We start from the raw sequence: 11,948 nt of genomic DNA on the forward strand, positions 1-11,948 counted from the left end.
GCTGAGAGAGAGAGGAGGAAGGAAAGAGGAAGGGAGGGAGGGAGGGTTACGTCACATGCCTCTACTGTGTAAACTTGAGCAAACTAGTCGGAGAGAGGCTCTTTCTTGTTGCTGCCTGAGGGGGCAGGTCAGTAGGACAGACAGACACACACACACACACACACACGGGTTACATCAACGTATCAGTTTGCATCAAGCTGACATTTACAAAAAAAAAACTACACAAACAAAGTGATTAATCATCCACAGCTAACAGATTCATGTGCTGGAAAGCTGCATGATGTTTTTATATGATCATTTTCATCATTCTTACACTTTTTATGTGTTGCTGTCGAGTTTTAGTGACCTCTTATCAAAGATTCAAGTCTCTTCTCAATTTAGTTCATCCACTTTCTGAAAAATTGACTGAGGAGATATTTTTGGTGTGGAGAAATTTGTACTTTTGAGGAGGACAGTGACTTGTGATGTAACCAGCTGTTTTAAAAAATCCACCCGTCTCTCAGGTGTGAGCCCAGCAGTGGATTTTTAACTTCCTACAACGTGAGGAAGCTAATGAAAGCTGGTGCGTTCGTAGCGAGTAGTGGATGTGTGCGTATGTGAGCGTGTGAGAGAGAGGGGGGTGTTGGCCCTGCGCTGCCTGCGGTGATCAACAACCCTGGCTGGTTATGTAACCGGGATGCTGCAGTATGTAGGTCAGCAGCACAGGGAGAGGCAGTGATGGGGTAACGAGGATGTAGCTGAGGAGCGTGTTGGACTACATGCTGTTATGTGTTCACACCTCTGTTTTTCAGGTGTGAGTCATTTCAGCCAGTTGTTCAGTGATAGGATGCACAGTTTATTCCATGCTGAGCAGATGTCAAACACCGTCACTCACTGCAGAAATTTGGGAGAAGGCAATCATTGGCAGCTTGGTTGTGCAATGAGACAAAACTGACCCAGCTTTCAACATTAAAGCTGTTTAGTTATTAATTTAGGTTTGAATTTTTCTGGTTTTAATGTTATTCATATACAAATATTACTACTTTTACTAAGTTGAACATTGGAAATTAAAAAAAGGTCTGGATTTCCCATGTTTTTGTGTTTTTTGTGGCCCCCCGGGAGTTTTTGCCTTGAGCCCCAACAGACTCTAAAATCACCACAGAGTTTTACACCGCTGTTGAGCTTAAAGGTGCACTTTGTAGTTTTTTGTGAAGAAATTTTAATCAGAAAAGAAAGATCTTCATTAACTGGATTTGTATGCCTAAACAAACTAAATAAACAATTTCGAAAGAAATCTTGGTTTTCATGACTGAATAAACTGATATTGTGTATTAGAATATAGCTGAAAAGCATTTAATTGTTTTTTTAAAGGTGCACTTTGTAGTTTTGGGGAAGAAATTGTAATCAGAAGAGAGAGATCTTCTTCGAATGATTTTTGTAAGGACAACACAATTTCATACTGTTTTACTATGAACTTTATATTTGGCGGACCCTGCCACCTTTCTAGCTTAAAACAGTGTTCTGGGGACCCTATTTTCCTCCGAGAACAGTTTATTCAGAAGCCGTTTTTATGCTGTACAGTGACCCGCCAATTTGGCTGTCCTTTTTGCGGCTAGGTCCACGAATTTAGAAAGACCGCGGTATATTGGGGGTCTGTTTTGGTCCGCCAGTATGACACCTTGGAGGGTAGACTTTTTGTCGCCTTCATTGCTATGTAAATTCAAGGCCGGTAAATCGATGTGCCGGCAAATGCGTCACATGGGCGGAAGGTGTCGATGACGTGCACTGTTGTGTGACCCACAGCCGGGAGTTTTAAAAGCAGGAGACAGCTGATCACAGCAGTCAGTTCATCACTTCATCCGTGGACGTCAAGATGAGCAACTGGAAAGCCGCTGAGATCCGGGAGATGCTAACCATCACAGGCAAGAGAATCGTCAATAACCAGATCACTCATCGCTGTTCACACCCAACTTCGTGCTTCACGTCACATGTTTATGCCTACCCCAGTGGCGGCTTTTTTGAAAAGGAGGAATATGACACCTCAGTTTCACATAGACAAGACGGCAGATTGCAGTTTACCTGGCTGCAAATGCAGCGCATTTTCTAACTAAAAGGGGCTAGAGTTTGTATTTTTACCTCATTAATACTGTAAACATTAAAATTCTGAGTTTGACTCTTCTCGTGATCTACATAGTGCCTCTTTAATCCTGTACTAACAAACAAATCTGGTGAGATGGAAAGATATTGACAATGAACCTGAATGCCTAAACATCTACAGAGATATCAGTGATATTGGTGTAGTGATGTACCTGCACAGAGCCTAAAGGATACTAAAAGACAACACCCACCCCAGCCACACAATACTGTATATAATGATATACTATATAATATTACTATTACTAATATTACTATCATTACTTCTAATAATAGTATTACTAATTATTACACTGACTTGCAATGAGGAGAAGGGTGCCTCTTTCACTCTTGCTTTGCGCCCCGAACGCCTCTTCATGCACAGTGTTATTCGGGCGAGTCAATAACGCTTTACGGCATTACATCACCACAGTCTGTTCACCCTGCTGCCATCTGACAAAAGATACAGAAGTATCCACTGCCGTACTGCCAGACCACGGAGCAGCTTCTTCCCAAAGGCTGTGAGACTCCTCAGTTTATCATTACATACTGCATTTTCTAAAAATACATGTGGCAGGACTCAAACACAGTTCAGTTTTTAAAACCCTTGCTTTTTTTGAAATATGAATAAATGAATAAATTAACCTTGTACCCTTAATTATGGCCCGAAAAGCAAACACATATTTTACAGTTTTGTATTGTATTATGTAATGTTATATTGTTAAGATGCAAATATACAAGGAATGAGGAACCCATATTCCCTCAACTGAATAGAATGACATCTTGTGCAAAGTTTCAATCTGCCCAATGTACTCAGGTTACTATCCAATCCTCATAAATGACGTGGTTTTCATGTCCGCTGATGTTAAAACAAAATGTTTCTCACATGCATAATGGTTACTGTGAAGTTTTCCAGTCAAAGAATAAATAACTCTGGAATGCAGCTAATCAATTATTAAACATTTGCTAAACACTGCAGCATGACTGGACTCCTCAGTGAGATTTATTAGCGCTATCTTTAAACCCGAGGTACATCCTTTGAATTTCATCCTTAATTTCCTGTGATAATTATTGTAATCATCTAGATACTTTCTGTCTTATTTAAAACACCGTAATAATTTTGCACTGCATGTTTCATAATCTCAAATTGACCAAATCAAGCCAAAACTCCAGTGATGAATAAAAGTATATCTACTACCATTGGGCAGGGTGGTATCTGTACAAATAATAAAAGCTGTGGATTTTATTTCCACCACCACAAATGGAGCTCAGATTGGGAACACGCCTGCAGGAGGCCTGAGAGAGAAAACAGAGCGCGGGGGAAAAACGACTCCTCTGTTGAACATGCTTGGTTGGCTGCGGCTCAGGAGAGAGTTATGTTGCCTGCCATGACCCATTCAATCCCTGCTGCCTCTGTCCCACACAGCACTGTAAAATAGGTCAGTGGATGTCTGTCTGTGTGTGTGTGTGTGTGTGTGTGTGTGCACTGCCACAGATGTGTGTGTAAGACAATGATTTAAGGGCCGCCAAGTTCAGTAACACACTAGGACACACCCACAGCAATGCATTTACATCACAACGTAAAAATAGGCCACAAGAAAGTTGTGCACTTTTGAAATGAAAGTAGGCCAGTAGGAATAACTGCGTGTGCGCGCGTGTGTGCGAGAGAGATGAATCAGCTCCATGTTATGCAATGCTAAACCACCCTTGGGTCCCATTACCACATCTTGTGCCCTTGTGCTACAGGAAGTAGCCTGTTCGTGTGTGTGTGTGTGTGTGTGTGTGTGTGTGTGTGTGTGTGTGTGCTCTTATGTACCCTTTTGGCATTTGACTTTTACAATCCATCATCTGCCGGATGAATTTGTTAGCCTGCTGAACCTTCACCTGTTCTGCACGACAGCTTCAAGGGATTAAAGTATTTATTTATTCTGAATAATTGGAAAGTCAAAGCAACATTATGTAACAATATTATCTTAAAATAACAGCTTCAAAATCATTTTGATGGTACACTGACTTGCAATGAGGAGAAGGGTGCCTCTTTCATTCTTGCTTTGCCCCCAAACGCCTCTTCTTGCACGATGTTATTTGGGCGAGTCAATAACGCTTTACAGCATTACATGACCACCATCTATGTCACTGAAACTGGATCATATTTAATGCAGAAATTGTCCTCTGGCGGCTTTGCATCAACTCTCTGTGATTTTTTCTGATGGACAAGAAGCTTTACTTGTTGCTATAGAAACTGCTAACTTCTGCTTGGAGCATCAGCAGATTGTTAATGTTTACACTGCTAGCACAGGAGGATGACTCCAGGAATGGGCAGCAGAACAGAGCGCGACTCGGGCTGTAGTTTACAGTCCAAACCAGGCAGAGTCCGAGAGAGTAGTGAGCGAGCTCGACCCGAACTTGACAGGTGTTCTGTTTTTTGTCTGAACCCAACTCAAACCTGACTCAAGCCCGACTTAAGCCCAACTTCAGCCTGGCGGAGTGAAACCCCTGTTCAGACAACAGATTTGCGACCGGAAGAGTTGAATCTTGCACCTACTTGTAATGTGGTGGTCACAGTGCTCTAAAAGCCTGACAGTTTACACCAATGTGACCGATGAGACGGTGCGTCATCTCGAATGCAACGACTCTCTGTAAGCTTCTGTGCCTAGAGCTGGATGTAATCTGTAGCCTCTAAAAAAAGTGAATGAGCATAGGGATGGTGAGTTACCTGCTACCGTTGCATTTCTATTACCCTATTGATGAAAAGGTGAAAATAAAAGGTGTGTGCTGTACGGAGTTTGTGGTTGAACAAGTGAGAGAGAGTGAATGGCAGAAAGTGATTGTGAATGTGAGCAGAGCCGAGCAAAAGCAGTGAAGTTGTGAGTTTAGCATTAAATTAGGCTAAAATTGACAGTAACCGCTTAGATTACGGTGAAAAATATTTTTTTTCTATGCAAAAAGGTATAATTAAAGACATTAATTCAGTATATAATAATCATAATTTCAAAATTCTTGTCTGAACTTGGCCCGGCCTGATGGGTCCCAACAGGTTCGGGTCAGGTATCCATGCTCTGAAGTAGAACCACAGCTGTGTGTAGCTGCTCACATACAACAGTGGTGTATTGTATGTATGAATTGCAATACGAAACCCAAGTAACCCAATCGTAAAAAAATAAAAATTCTTGCATATCATTGCTTTAAAATTTTTAAAAAGAATAGTTCGACATTTTGTGTTACCTCATTTGCTTTCTTTATGATAAGATTGATATCACTGTCATGCTTGTATGAGAAGCTTGGCAACCTCACTGTGATAACAAGTTACCAGGTAGTCAAGAAACAGTTGTGGCTGATTGCAAAAGTCACACTGCTTCTTTTGTGCTTAATTCTTTGTAAGAACTAACAAACAAGATGTAGCATGTTAACTGGTAAGTTGAAGAGGTGCTGGGAGGCAGATTTTGTTTTCCTTGGACAGAGCCAGGATAGCTGTTTACCCTCTGTTCCCAGTCTTTATGCTAGACTAAGCTGATCAGCTGCCAGCTCCAGCTACATATTAACCATACAGATTGTCTGTATGGTTAAAACTGTTCTTTTCCTAAATGTTTTTTAATCATAATTCTTATGCAACGATCAGTAAAGTATTCACATTTCTTAACACAACCAAAGAAGAGCTACGTGACATAATCATGCAGATTCAGTCCAGACTCCAAAGTTTCCCACGTAGCTGTTGGAGACCTCTGACTCAGGTGTTATGAATCTCTCTCCTCTACTTTCCCAGAAAACGATTCATATTTGTGAGCTGTGTGTGTACAGTGCAAACATTTTACTGACATCAGAGGAACGCTAACAGCCTTTGAACACATTATAGGTAAGGGGGCAGTTTCAAATCCAAGCTGCCACATTGTTCCATAAATATTTGAACTGGAACATCACTGGAGATCAATAAAGTTAATTAAACACAGAGAGGAAGCACTGCCCGCCTTTATGAGACGCTCTGGTAACACTTCACAGTGAGGCAATAAGGGTTTATATGTTGTTTCTAATAAAAACTTGTTCATTATGAATAAAGCATTTGTAAATGGTCTTCTGATCCGAAATAGGCCATTAAAACTCCTAAATAAAAACAACCACACAGCTGCCAGGGTGTGTGCCATATTTAAGTGGAGTAATGCTTTTGTTGTAGCATGTTATGGTAATTTAGTTTACTTCATCTTTTTGGCTCTCAGCTCTTTTATGGATCATGAGGGACACTCGTGGACTTTTGCTGCTGATGTAGTTTATTGTTTTTATGTCAAGTGAAACACCCGCCACCCTTCATTAACAACATTTTTAACCTAAGCTGTCAAGTTTGCAATTAAAGGGTTGTACATGTTTTGTATGAAATGAGTCATCAAGCTTGCATCTAGCTAAATGTTAGCTAGCTAGGTAATTGTGAAGATGACCTCTGACCTCCCAGTGACGTAAAATGTGTCAAATTATCATGAAAAAATACTACAGCACACTTATTTTTGGCTCCCATGCTGCTGCTTGTACAATCCTTGCATGCCTGAATGTACACTGAACGAGTTATTGCCCACTAATCATCCTTCTGTTGACACTGCATGTGTAGAAATCTCTTGCTAGCCAACTCTAATGTAAAATATGGGGGACAAAATCCACAGTCTTCATTTTAGCTAAGCTAATAGGCGTCAGTAGTCTGCAGGTAACCTTTGTCTGTTGCCAACAACAATACAGTATGAAGCCTGATGATAAAAAAGGGGCTTATATGGCTTTAAAAACATCGCATTGTTGACATTGTGAAACAGTCGTTTCACAAGTTTTGGCCCTGTGATCGAGCCGGATATAGTGGTGCTGCTCAGACTTGCCTCCAATTTTACCCAGTGGCCACTTGCAGTATTACAGCAGAACTGTCCCCTGCACCTGTTCAGTGGGTCACAAACCCAGAAACTAGAAAACTGTTTTGGTGAATGTGTCCGACTGCAATTGTCATTACTCGTCTGCATAGGGACAATCTATGTTTAGGCACAAAAATCTTGTGTTTTATTGGGTTTATGGAAAGATCATAGTGTTGGTTAATCACATAATAACATAATTAACTTTCATACGTAAAAATGTAAGTACCAGTCAGCAGAAAACATGGGCAAGCTTGGGATAGATGGTGGGTTACTGTCAAACAGGAGAGAGGGGTTAGCTTCCTGAGCAGAGCAAAGATATTTTTAATAATCAGTTACATACAGTTAATGTGTTGTGGCTGTTTTCCACAGCCATAGCTTGCAGTCTGGGTTTGCCAAGACAAGTGGGTAGCTTCCAGTTATGCTCTTTTTAGAAATAAATGCCATTTTTGTTTTACTATCCCTCCAGTCTGCTGCCAAGCAAGGCAATCACAAAGAGGTGATTTTGTACTAAAAGGCCTGTAAATTTGGAGGGTAGCCACTTGATTTTGCTAATGCAGAATGATGCAGCCTCATATTAATTTCAGGTACATTTTATAATGCATTTTAGACAGAAATCACATAGGAAGGGATCTCTCAGGGCCAGTATGGAGAGGACAACTGATTACAAACATGTACAAATGGGCTTGTGAGTATTTTATCAAGACAGATCCTAAGAAATCAATCTGAACGTATCCCTCATGATACAAATCTCTATGAAGTTGGTGCTCTCCTGCAGATACAGTACACACAGCTGATGCTGCTTCATCAAGAATATTGCACAGTCGGCATTTCCCCTGTAAGCTCACATTATTGGAGCGCCAGCAAACTGACGGACAAACAACATGTCGAAGCTGCGGTGAGGTAACCTGCAGTCCTACGTGGTGGTTATTAAGTGGATTAACCCCTTTGGATTAGTCTCAGCCATTCCTCCCATCTGTCTACTGTTACACCACAGACCTGCAAGTGTACAACCACCACAGGACACGCACACACACACACACACACACACACTGTATGTTTACAAGAGTGTATGTGCAGATCTTCACCCACTGACCTACTGCACTGTATATCTTTGCGTGACTCCACAAGCATACACACACACACACACACACACACACACACACTTATATGTGATTAGTCGTTGGTTATTACTCTCAGTTGAGTGAACAGTAGACATGCGACTGATGTACAGTACTGACACAATGAGGTGGAGTTAGTGATGCATGACTTCGATCACAGCTATCTGCATGGAGGGATTTAGACTAAATGTATAAGTGTGTCACTGTGTGTGTGTGTGTGTGTGTGTGTGTGTGTGTGTGTGTGTGTGACACTGTTGACAGCAGCAGGTTCAGAAACTTTTGAATGGGAGGGGGAAGTTGGACACAGTTCTAAAGAAGTGCAGCACAAATGCAGTAAAATTAGTAACAAATTGTTTATGACTCAAATCTAAAGCCCTGGCTGGTGGCAATAATAAACTACATTATTAATAGTTACTCAGGGTAATGAATGAATTCCGAATAAAATGCCTTTAGATTTACTAATATGAAACTATGTCAACAAATAGCTGCTATTTGTAGCTCCAAATAGCCTACAGCTGTTGTGTCTCTTCTGCATCTCTTTGTGTTCAACTTTTCAACCAGAAATGTGAATAGTCACTTCATTTAGAGGCTGTTATCTCCTGCTCAGCAGCCAAATTATCAAAGATTCGATTCAAATGAACAAAATTATAACTGCTTAACTTAAAAATATGACCTCATCCTGTGATGTGTCAACCGCTACTATTTACCTCCACCAAAAGGTATTGAGATATTGTCAGTAACATTTTCTGTCTGTTAGAACAAACCTTAGCAAAATGATGCAAAATGCCCTGGATTTAGGTTCATCTCTGTATCTGCAAGTAGTCCACACCCTTTTCAACACGAAGATTTTTTAGTTCGGCGCGCTTTTTTCTACCACTTGTCCTTTAAATCCCATCCAACCTTTACCAAAATTGGTATTTGATACCTGCTGAATAAAGAAAAAAGCTACAAAAGTACAAACGAAATAAAAGGTCTTTTGGATGCAGGTCATATTGTGGGAGCAGTCTTCTCAGATTTGAATAAAAACTTTTATCACTGTTTACCACAATGTGCTGATATACAAACTTGTTCCAATTCCAGTTTTTCTGATCAGACCTCACAATGGTTTGACTGTTATCTCAGGGGAAGAGTGCGATGTGTCTGGGTCAAGGGGGAAAAATCCAACTTCTTCATTAGCATGGGGATACCCCAGGGGTCGGGTCTAGGTCAATTGCTTTTTAGTACGCACTTCAAGCTTACCTGACAGATGTCCTGCAGTTGGATGTATGCCCATGATATGCCTATTTATACATCTGTGAGAACAGCTAGGAAAGTCACTGAGTCACTTGTTTCAATATGTTTTTCTGAGTAAGCAGCATGAAAAGGAAACATTCATTGGAAAAATAAAGAATGATGTCATCAAGTGAGGTTGACAATGTCAAGTACTTGGGAATCCTCTTAGACTCGCACCTTTGTATGAAAAGAAAGTTAAATATATTGTAAAACAATTTAATCATATCTCAAATGCTTCAGAGTCATCAGAAAGTATCGTTCATTGAGCACAGCCCAGCTCTACATGTACGCTGTTCTCGCATCTATCATACTGCATTATGTACTGTAAATATATATACAACGAAAAAAAGTATTTTTAATCGCTTTATACGACCAGTGAACATATAAACAGCTTGCGTTTCACTAATATTTGGAACAGCAGCAACATGCTCAATTGAAATAGCCTTAATTGATTAATTAATTCATCTTAATTGCTCCCTAAACATTTGTAATGACCATCTTCTTGATTTTAAATCTTTATGTGACAGTCTCTGACGTTGCAGTTTTTATTGGTCCCACTCACCAGACTGTTTTAGGTTTAATGTGGAACGTGTCTAAAATGTCGTTCCCAAACAAATTATCATTTGCATATTTGCAGTCTGAGCTATTACTAAACCAAACTGCTGATGGTTTATGCTGCAGGACTTATTCCTGCCATTAAAAGGAACAAACGCTCTCTGGAACATCATGTAAAACTAATTCCAGTGGCCCAGAGTGGAGTCAAGCCAGGCTGAACTGAGACAAATTTATACTCGGCTCTCACATGATACCAGTTGAGTGTTCGTCAGCCTATCGATTGACTGAAAAGTTTGTAAGTTCATGCCAGGAAAGTGGCCTCATCTGCCCTCGCACACACTGGGAGTCATTTAGACTCGATTAGCCACGAGGTACCAGGGGCAGACGAGGACAGCAAGAAAAAAACGACCACAAGTAAGGAAAGAGAGGATGCTCTGCCCTATGTTGAAAAAATCCCCACTGGTTTATCCACAATCCACACACGCAGCAATGCTTTAATGTAATAAAAGCCGTCACCTGAGGGGAACATGTGACCAAATGTCACTGTGATATCCTGATGACAGTGTAACAAGTCAAAACGAATACAGGTAATCACACACATAAAGATGGGTGTGCTCATCAGTGGATGTTATAATACTAATCAACACAAACTATAACTCAACACTGCATACTGAACATACCACACATACTGTACAGGCGGAGGCGGGTGGAAGAAGCACTCAGATCTTGTGCTCATGTAAAAGAAACAACACACAGTGTAGAAATACTCTGTTACAAGGGAAAGTCCTACATTTAAATGTTTTACTTAAGTAAAGTAGTATTAACATCAAAATATACTCAAAGTTCCAAAAGTAAAAGTACTCATTATGGCATTAATCAGAATTATGTACATTATATTATTGCTGGTAAAGCTGGTTTAATTACTTTATATAGTTTATCTGCTGGGTAGCTCATGAATTTCACCTGAGGGATCAATAAAGTTTTCTCTTAATCTATAATATTACATCATAGTGTATTAACTGATTATATTTGGTAATACTAAATTCAATCTGGAAAGATTAAGAAAAAAAAACAAATAAATAAATCCAGTGGGATTAAGTACATGTTTTCCTCTGAATTGTAGTAGAGTAGAAGTATAAAGTAGAAGAAAATGGAAGTGCTAAAGTACAAATACCTCAAAATGTACTTAAGTAAATGACCTCAGGTACTTTCCATCACTGAGTACATGTAAACACAGGATGAGCAATTGCAGATAAAAGAAAGAGTAGAGGGAAGAAATCAAAAACATGGTTAACTAGAATGGCACTAAATAGAGTGCAAACCTCCGCCATTGGCCAAACAGTCCCCTTTAATTCAATCAATCCAATATCCTATTTGTTACCTTACAGCGGCTTAAAAAAGACTACCTTCCAACTATCTTTAGATCCAGATTTTTATTTGGATGCGCATCGAAATGTACTCATTAATAGATTTGTCTTTCCATTAAGATCTGTGCTTTGCTCTCTGAGAAATTAACCCTTATCAAACCCCTTTATCCGAATCCGCAACAAAAGTTAATGGGGTCTACTCTGGGCCGAGACCCATCCTCCATTCAAGTTTCGTAGAAACCTGTTCAGGAGCTTTTGTGTAACCCTGCTGACAAACCAACCAACCAACACACAAAGAAACGGACATGCATGAAAACATCACCTCATTGGCAGAGGTAAAAATGATAAACAGAGGAGAGGAAATAAGGGAGTATATTTTTGTCTCTGAGCGAGCGACAGACAGACAGACAGACAGCCAGACAGCCAGCCTTTGTACTGAGCTCAAATCTAACCCCTCCCCTTAAAGAGTGAGTGGAGGTTAAGGTTAAGCAAAATTAGAGGTCGGACGACTTGCAGCAGTGGCCAGACAGGTCACAACCTCCCGCCACGACACACACACACACACACAGTCACGCACACACATCTGTCACTGTGAACTTTGACCTCCAACATTGTTTGGTGTTTCATCAGGGGGCAGAGGCAGG

Source organism: Pagrus pagrus (genome assembly GCF_965226575.1).
Source record: "Pagrus pagrus genome assembly, chromosome: 2".
Taxonomy (NCBI): domain Eukaryota; kingdom Metazoa; phylum Chordata; class Actinopteri; order Spariformes; family Sparidae; genus Pagrus; species Pagrus pagrus.